Source organism: Salvelinus alpinus, chromosome 16 (assembly GCF_045679555.1).
Source record: "Salvelinus alpinus chromosome 16, SLU_Salpinus.1, whole genome shotgun sequence".
Classification (NCBI taxonomy): Eukaryota; Metazoa; Chordata; class Actinopteri; order Salmoniformes; family Salmonidae; genus Salvelinus; species Salvelinus alpinus.
Genome location: NC_092101.1, coordinates 18,810,164 through 18,819,661, shown reverse-complemented (window position 1 = coordinate 18,819,661; position 9,498 = coordinate 18,810,164). Strand labels below are relative to the sequence as shown.

The window sequence follows — 9,498 nt, the reverse complement described above, 5'->3', positions numbered from 1 at the left end:
TTACCCTCGGCCTATAGTACACCTTTATAACATTAATTATGCAACCTTCTATCGATCGGGAACACTTTTGCAATGATAAATAGTAGAAAATTATTACTGCTTTCAGATATTTCTTTAATTCGGAGAACAAGAATACAACTCACTTCTATAAAATGTTTGATTGCCATTTCGTACCAATTCCTCTTTGACAAACAGATAATGCATCATGTCTTTTCATGGTTACAATACATATCTGTTGTGCCATTGCACTAGATGACAAATAATACCGTTTTGATCGTTTAGAGAGTCTTTACTGAGAGAGTCTCTCTATCGAGAGTCTTGGATTTGTTTTTGGGGAGGCAGTGTTGTTTTCCAAAGGTGAATACTGTACAGCTGCACCATCGACAGGTGCACCATTGCTTGGCATCCGACTGCAAGGCGCTACAGATGGTAGTGTGTACGGCACAGTACATCACTGGGGCCGAGCTCACTGCCATCCAGGACATCTATACCAGGCAGTGTCAGAGGAAGGCCCTACAAGTTGTCAAATACTCCAGCCACCCAAGTCATAGACCGCACGGCAGGCGGTACCGATGCAGCTAGTCTGGAACCAACAGGATCCTGAACAGCTTCTACCCCCAAGCTATTAGACTACTAAATAGTTAGTCCTGGTAGCTATTGATTAACTATTTGCATTGACCCTTTTTGAACTGTTTTGACTCATCACATACGCTGCTGCTACTGTTTTATCTATCCTGTCGCCTAGTCACTTTATCCCTCTGATTACCTCGACTAGGTACGGGTACTCTGTGGATATATCCAAGTTATCATTACTCATTATATATTTATTCCTTGTGTTATAATTTTTCTATTATTTCAAAAAAATTCTCTCTGTATTGTTTGGAAGGGCCTGTAAGTAAGCATTTCACTGTTAGTCTACACCTGTTGTTTACGAAGCATGTGACAATAAAATTGTATTTTGAGAAATGTAGCAAGCAGCCGAGAAAATGGCATGCAATGGCAACCTAATTCTCCACTTAGCATTTTCCTGCCAGTGTACTATCTAACGGTCATAATAATAGATTGGGCCACTTTTCCCTGGGGAATACTATACTAGGAATGTGCTGCCTGGACTATCAACACAATATGGGAGAGAGCCCACTGCGAAGTGGAGAGGGGGATGGGGACGAGGGGGACGGGGGTGGGGCTGAGGTGACAGGGTCAGACACAGCACTCAGAATGTCTGCCTCAAGTTCCAAAATGTTCAGCTGTAGTTTTTCTGTGTCCCCTGTCCCTCCTGTTTTGGTCATTCTGTTCAAGTCAGCCAGTTCATGTCACAATGTGTTAGGCCAGGGAGAAACTTCACATCCTGTAATTTAGAGAGTGTGAGTGACCATATGATCCTGTGTGAGAGAATGTGTGTGACCGTGTCACCTCATCTGCTGTGGACAGGCATGGCAGTGGGAGAGGGGTAACCTATCCCACACACAGGAAGGGCCAAGAGAAAAATGAATTCTTCATTCTGAACATGAAAAACTATGTCTGATCAAAGCATGGATATGAAGGTTTATAAACTGTTGTTTCTTGACCTGTCAGCTGGGAGAATATCCCAGAAGGCAAATAAACAAACCATCCGAGCATAAACATTATTTTGTTTGTTTTATATCACCTTGCTTTCATCCGAGCTAATCTTTTTTCTCCCTTTGTTTGGCAATGTGTGTATGTGAGCCATTTCAAAGTGGATTCGATGGTTGTGGTATGGGTGTCACGTTCCTGACCTGTTTTCTTTTGTCTTGTATTTATTTAGTTGGTCAGGGCGTGAGTTGGGTGGGTTTGTCTATGTGTGATTTTCTATGTTGGGATGTTTGTGTTCGGCCGGGTATGATTCTCAATCAGAGGCAGCTGTCAATCGTTGTCCCTGATTGAGAATCATACTTAGGCAGCCTGGGTTTCACGTGTGTGTTGTGGGTGTTTGTATCTCGTGTCAGTGTTCGTGCCACATGGGACTGTTTTCGGTTTTGTCATGTTTGTTGTATTTGTAAGTGTTCAGTTTCGTTTTGATTAAATCAATATGAGCACTAACCACTCTGCGTGTTGGTCCGATCCATGCTCCTCCGCCTCGAGTCTTCTTGGGTATGACACTACAAGCTTAGCACACCTGTATTTGGGGAGATTCTCCCATTCTTCTCTGCAGATCTTCTCAAGCTCTTTCAGGTTGGATGGGGAGTGTCGCTGTACAGCTATCTTCAGGTCTCTCCAGAGATGTTTGATTGAGTTCAAGTCCAGGCTCTGGCTGTGCTACTCAAGGACATTCAGAGACTTGTCCCAAAGCCACTGTGCTTAGGGTCGTTGTCCTGTTGGAAGGTGAACCTTCGGCCCAGTCTGAAGTCCTGAGCGCTCTGTACTTTGCTCCGTTCATCTTTCCCTCGATCCTGACTAGTCTCCCATTCCCTGACGCTGAAAAACATCCCCACAGCATGATGCTGCCACCACCATGCTCACCGTAGGGATGGTGCCATGTTTCCTCCAGACATGACATTAGGCATTCAGGCCAATGAGTTCAATCTTAGTTTCATCTGACTAGAGAATCTTGCTTCTCATGGTCTGAGAGTCTTCAGGTGCCTTTCGGCAAACTCCAAGCTGGTTGTCATGTGCCTCTTACTGAGGAGTGGCTTCCATCTGGCCACTCTACCATAAAGGCCTGATTGGTGGAGTGCTGCAGAGATGGTTGTCCTTCTGGAAGGTTCACTCACCCCTCTCCACAGAGGAACTCTGGAGCTCTGTTAGAGTGACTATCGGCATCTTGGTCACCTCCCTGACCAAGGCCCTTCTCCCCAGATTGCTCAGTTTGGCCAGGCGGCCAGCTCTAGGAAGAGTCTTGGGGGTTCCAAACTTCTTCCATTTAAGAATGATGTAGGCCACTGTGTTCTTGTGGACCTTCAATGCTACAGACATTTTTTGGTACCCTTCCCCAGATCTATGCCTCGACACAATCCTGTCTTGGAGGTGCACGGACAATTCCTTCGACCTCATGGCTTGGTTTTTGCTTTGACATGCACTGTCAACTGTGGGGCCTTATATAGACAGTTGTTTTCCTTTCCAAATCATGCCCAATCAATTGAATTTACCACAGGTGGAATCCAATCAAGTTGTAGAAACATCTCAAGGATGATCAATGGAAACAGGATGCACCTGAGCTCAATTTCGAGTCTCATAGCAAAGGGTCTGAATACTTATGTAAATAAGGTATTCCTAAAAAACCTGTTGTAACTTTGTCATTCTAGGGTATTGTGTGTAGATTGATGAGGAACATTTTTAATTTCATCAATTTTATAATATGGAAAAAGCCAAGGGGTGTGAATACTTTCCGAAACTGTATGTATGGTAGGCAACCAAAGATAAGTACAGCGTTACACACAAGGAGACAGTTAAGTGTGTTTCTAGCCTAAAACTAGTAATTTACCTTGGCATTTACTGTGTAATGGAACCAAAAAAGTGAAAAAACAAACCACTTAATTTCAACCCCAAAAATCTGTGAAGACGTTGAATCAACATGGAAAACGAATTGGATTTGCAAAAAGTCAAAAAATTGCAAAAAATTGGATTTTGCAAAAAGTCACATAAGGTAATTTAATCTTTTTTTCACCCAACTTTTAACCTAAATCCAATTACATGGTGAAATTAACTTTTAATTCACGTTCGTTTACAACTCAACCAAATGTAAATAAATCAAAACTAGACGTTGAAATGACGTCTGACATAGAAAACTACACACAGAGACTACCGGAGTCTAAAAGTAATTAAAAATCAAACCTCTCCACCCCAGCTACAGTAAGTGATACCTTGCTCTATTTAGCTAGTCAAACATCAGCATCCCATTCGACATTTGGCCGCTCATGACTCTCTTATACTAATTGCTTGAGAATGGGTTTGGGAATACGGGATGAACCCGCCCTATTCCAGGTTGGGGAGAAATTAGTTGAACGTTTCAGAGAAGTCACAGAAGGACCACTAAAGAGTTCGACGTATGGAGTTGTGGGCTTTATCGGAATGAAACTCTAGCGGGAATTAGCCTACAATAACAGCTTTATTTATATTGCGACTTTTAATATCCGGAATAAAATATGGAATCGATGCCACGACGCAATGAATATTTGGTTATTGAAGCACCGCTTTTTTAATCACCATATCTGTCAAGAAAATATCCATATGCTACAAGTTATCTGCGATGGAGTTGTAAACTGTCCGACAGGTAAGATTGATTGATTGATCTTTATAATTTGAACTAAATTCACCTTTTCATAACAATGATAAAAATGCTGTTTCATTCTAGTGATATGTGTGGCACAGTGAACATAAATGTTTCAAACGTTAGAAATAAGGATTTAAAAGTGCCTCGAAGTAATTATGGAACATGTAAATTACCATCCATGACATCTTCAGTCTAATTCTATTAAAATGGGAAGATTGGGAGAAACACATTCTATCAAATATGGAGAATAGTATGTATCCACATGTTCCTAAATAACTTATTTGAATACAAATATAAATACTATTACATAAAAAATCGAATCTTAAATGGAATTTATGATTTTATCATTATTAATTTAAACATTACCATAGAATATACATTTTAGGCTACAAAAGTTTTCAAACTAACTGAGGTGTGACACAAAATTATTGTATCAGTGTATTATTATAATTATTTGACTAACTTCCCATGAGTTTAATCAGCATATTTAATATTTCAATCAGAATAAAGTTCTTACTTAATTAGCAATACTCATTTTAACACATTTTATCCAACAGCTCCCAATAAAGAGTGTGATAACAACAGTACCAGATGTCAGTAGATCCTCTGTCTGCAGTCTGCTGTGTTGTGGCGCCCTCTGCTGCGTGAAGGGGGAAGGCCAGGGCCAGGCAGGATGGAGAATGTGTTTGAGGAGGGGATGAACCCTGTGATCGTGGCCCACTACAACCACTCTGGGAAGTGGGGTCGGCCGAGGAGCAGTGGGGTCTGTAAGACTGCTGTCCTCCTCCTCATCTGTATCCTCATCGTGCTGGAGAACGTCACAGTGCTGCTGGCGTTATGGAGGAACAAACGCTTCCACAGCCGCATGTACTTCCTCATCGGTAACCTGGCCCTATCTGACATGCTGGCCGGGGTGGCCTATGTGGTCAACATTTTCACCTCTGGCGGCAAGACCTTCTTTCTGACACCGGCCCAGTGGCTGGCAAGAGAGGGCAGCATGTTCGTGGCCCTCAGCGCCTCCACCTTCAGCCTGCTGGCCATTGGCATCGAGAGACACATGACCATGGTGCGGCTGCGTCCGTGCGAGGCAGCGGGGCGTGGGAGGTTACTGGGACTGCTGGGGGCATGCTGGGCCGTGTCGGTGCTGCTCAGCGCCCTGCCCTCCCTTGGCTGGAACTGCCTGGAACACCTGGCCTCCTGCTCCACCGTGCTGCCGCTCTATGACAAGAGCTACGTGGCCTTCTGCATCAGCGTCTTCAGCGCCCTGCTGGTGGCCATCATCATCCTCTACATCCGCATCTACCGCCTGGTGACGTCCAGCGGGCGGAGGGTGAGCAGCAGGCCCTCGGAGCACTCACTGGCCCTGCTGAGGACGGTGGTAATAGTTCTGGGGGTGTTTGTGATGTGCTGGGCCCCACTGTTCCTGCTGCTGCTGCTGGATGTGGGCTGCAGCCCTGAGCGCTGCCCAGTGCTCTACCATGTAGACTGGTTCATCGCCTTGGCCGTGCTCAATTCAGCCGTCAACCCCCTCATCTACACACTGTCCAGCATGGAGATGAGAGCAGCCTTCTTCAGGCTGCTGTGCTGCTGTCAGCCTCACCTGGAGGCCCCAGCCTCCATGGCAGGCAACCCCCACCTGGGGACAGTCATCCCCACGGCCGAGAACAGCAAGTCCAGTGTGGGTGGAGGAGGGAGTAGGATAACGGGGGCTGCCAAGTCTCTGACCCGGGGGAAGGTGACCACGCCCCTGAACTCTAATAACCAGGGCCGGCCGACCTGGTGTCAGCGGTGCTGGTCAAGGCTGGTGCACTGCCGTCCCTCAGCAAGTTCTGATTTGACAGCTAATTCACTGTAGACTGGTCTGTATGTGCTCTAGTAGTCTAGCCAACTCCTCTGACTATCGTTATCATGCGATGTCTGTCATAGTTGGCTAAAGCACATGCAGATCTTGGACCAGGCTAGATTCACACTGCATGGATAACTGGCAATGCTGTGAGTGGGCATTGTACAGGCATGGACACTGGGGCTATTTCAGTATGCATTGGTGAAAGTATTGACTGAAGAGACCTTGGGTAGACACTCGGATGAGGTTTGTACTGATGAACTTGCTGTAAAGCAGGGGTTCTCACGTTTTTTTGGCCCGTGACCCCTTTTATTACTTTTTTATTGGGTCTATGACAGTCTATTACAAATCAGTCTGACAGTATTTCAATCTGAAGTGCCTGAAGTGGCTGTCACTCAGAAATGTATTCCAGCTTCTGCCTGCCAGCTGTAAAACTTTGTGTAGACTATCTGCCCCTCCCCTTTGAAGCTTAGGTTACTGTAGCCTACTGACGATGTTACAAGAGTAATTCAGATGTTAGAGAGATATGTTTATTGGAGAAGAATGGATTTACTTTTTTAAATGTTAGTTAAGGATACTATAGTTATCACATTTCACAATGGATTTATTAACTACAAAAAGGTAAGACGTGTTTTTAATTCTAGTGCTGCTCTGCACACACAAGCTAGCTAGCTAACGTTTGCAATACTACAACGTTAATAAACCAACTCGGAAGTTGAAAGACATTTAAAGTTCCTCTATAGAACCCGCTCCTCCGTAGGTATAATTCTGTGGGCCAAATTCAGATAATGCATGTCATAACAAGATGCACAGCGCTTCAAAGGAAGCTTCCTCCATTCTCTCTCCCTCAAAATTGATGTTGCATCTTGTGTCCTAAACTGTGACTGACAGCACAGTGTGTGTTTGTCTTTCATTGTGATTAAACCATGCTGTTAAAATGTGCTCTAATAACTTTCCTATACAGCTAAAATCGCTTACGCGTTCCACAGCAAGCTGCTTTATCCGCACTGATTGTTGAAGTAATTTAATGTCGAGCTAAATGTAAAAAATATATACACTACAAAATATGTGGACATCCCTTCAAATTGGTGGATTTGGCTATTTCAGCTACGCCCTTGCTGACCAGTGTAGAAAATCGAGCACACAGCTAAGCAATCTCTGTAGACAAACATTTTCAGTAGAATGACCCATACTGAAAGGCTAAGTGAATTTCAGTATGGCAACGTCATACGATTCCATCTTTCCAACAAGTCAGTTTGTCAAATCTGGGTTTGGCAGATGCAAGGATAACGCTAGTGCAACTGTAAAGTTTGGTGGAGGAGGAATACTGAAATAATGTCTGGGGCTGTTTTTCATGGTTTTGGCTAGGCCCCTTGGATCCAGTGAAGGGAAATCTTAACGCTACACCATACAATGACATTCTAGATGATTCTGTGCTTCCAACTTTGTGGCAACAGTTTGGGGAAGGCCCTTTCCTGTTTCAGTATGACAATGCCCTTGTGGCTGAATGGAAGCAAGTCCTGTAGCAATGTTCCAACATCTAGTGGAAAGCCTTCCCAAAAGAGTAGAGGCTGTTATAGTAGCAAAGGGGGGAGAAACTCCATATTAATGCGAATGATTTTCGAATGAGATGTTTGGCGTGTAGTGTATATTTCAGAGGTTTAAAAAAGAACAGAAAGGAACCATATAAATTGGTACTTTTTGGGGTTTGAACGTGTTCAGAACTTTATTTTTCTGGTCGAAACATTGGAACAGAACGGAAAAAAATATGCTTCGGTTCGAAACTAAATGATTGGAAAATAATTTTGGATCCTAACCTGTGGTTTGAAGTGACTGAAATGCATCAGAAAGGTATTGGGAAGTTCAGAAGATCATCAGGCAATAATGTTGATGATGTATGATCTGTGTTGAAAATAACATCATTGTTGAGGATGTTCTTTTCTCCCCCAGTCTAATTTAGTGCCTGGCCTTGTCCACTCGGTTCTAACTGCTTATGGATATAGTACAGGGAAACAGTACAGTACGTACCTTCGTGTTCCTGAGAGCCTTATCTTTCAGCTTTTGTAGGAAGGAAACAGAAACCACTCTGTTTATTACAATCGCATCTAGCGGCTACTGGAGGTTACTGACATAACCCCGGTTCTATGAACCAGGCGCGAATGTTTCATTAATAAGACTGCAAAGCAAAGGGATGCTAAGGATCTACTCTTACCATAGCTCATCTAAAGCCACTATTTTGCAAAGACATTCAAATGACTCACATTGAACCTTTGGGCATGCCTTGTATATTAATTTACTTCATAGTTCATAACTACGGAACACAATGAAAAATGTTCCCACAAGACATGTAATAGAGCATAATATAGCTTTATCAACTATCTATAGTGTGGGAAAAGTGGATTAATTGTGATAAACTGTTCATATGTGTGCAATAGAGGATGGGTAGTTTGCAAATGAAAGTTGGATTACTGTGTATTGCACATACAGTGTATATATATATATATATATATTCCAATTCACCTGCCTTTCTCTTTCTAGGACAGTACAGTATATTTATTTTCAATGAAGACTAGGCCTTCCCGGTATGATGAACTGTGTACTAATCCTTTGTGTTTACGCCTTAAATGGTACAGTGAGTCAAATATTGATTTTGTAATGATTTGAAGTTTGCTGTCAGAGTAAAGAACATGTGTCAATGTTGGTTCTGGTTCCTCTCAGCAACATAGATACAAGTCACTCACGCTTCCACTAACCACTAGAGAGTTGTATTGGAATTATTTAACCAACAATGGACTGTAAATTACCTTTACATCATGTGTGGTGTCTAAATACCAATTTAATAAAAACTATAAGCTTTGGTAGCTTGTCATGATTTTGTAGGTTAGGCTTTTACTGTTAGTCGTCGTTTATTGGTTGAAATATAAGCAGATCACAACCAGATTAAGACATCATGAAAAATTGCTTATTTTGGTTGATATCTGGTTTTTAGTTGATATCTGATTTAACTACTGACCAGTTATTTAAAAGCTACTAAATTAATACACACCAATCTATATAAACATGTGCATAGTGTTTGTGGGCCATGCACCCATTGCATATAAGACACTGGAACCATTACAATGATTAAAATTGGAGTAATGTTCTTTTTCAGCAGGGTTTGCAATTTTCTAGCACAGTTGGCAAACAGCTGGCAGTTAGGGTCTCATGAAATACTGTATTTAGCTCAGCCATTGATGCATAAAAACTCAAAAATAGCCAGATCATTTTGGTTAATCAAAACCACAATTGCCAACCAATGCTTGTTATTTGATATAAATAAACAAGTACATTTTCAATGTGGCAGAGAAGGTCCACGTACATTTAGGTCATCAATTTCTGTTCAGTCAAAATACATTTTCAGTCAAAATTCACAAACCACAAACGT

The 9,498-nt window shown here is 42.6% G+C and overlaps 1 pseudogene; it reads left to right on the top strand.

Moving 5' to 3' along the window:
• Nucleotides 1-3,875: 3,875 nt before the first annotated feature.
• LOC139541042 (sphingosine 1-phosphate receptor 3-like) lies at nucleotides 3,876-8,932 on the top strand (annotated as a pseudogene).
• Nucleotides 8,933-9,498: the final 566 nt, after the last annotated feature.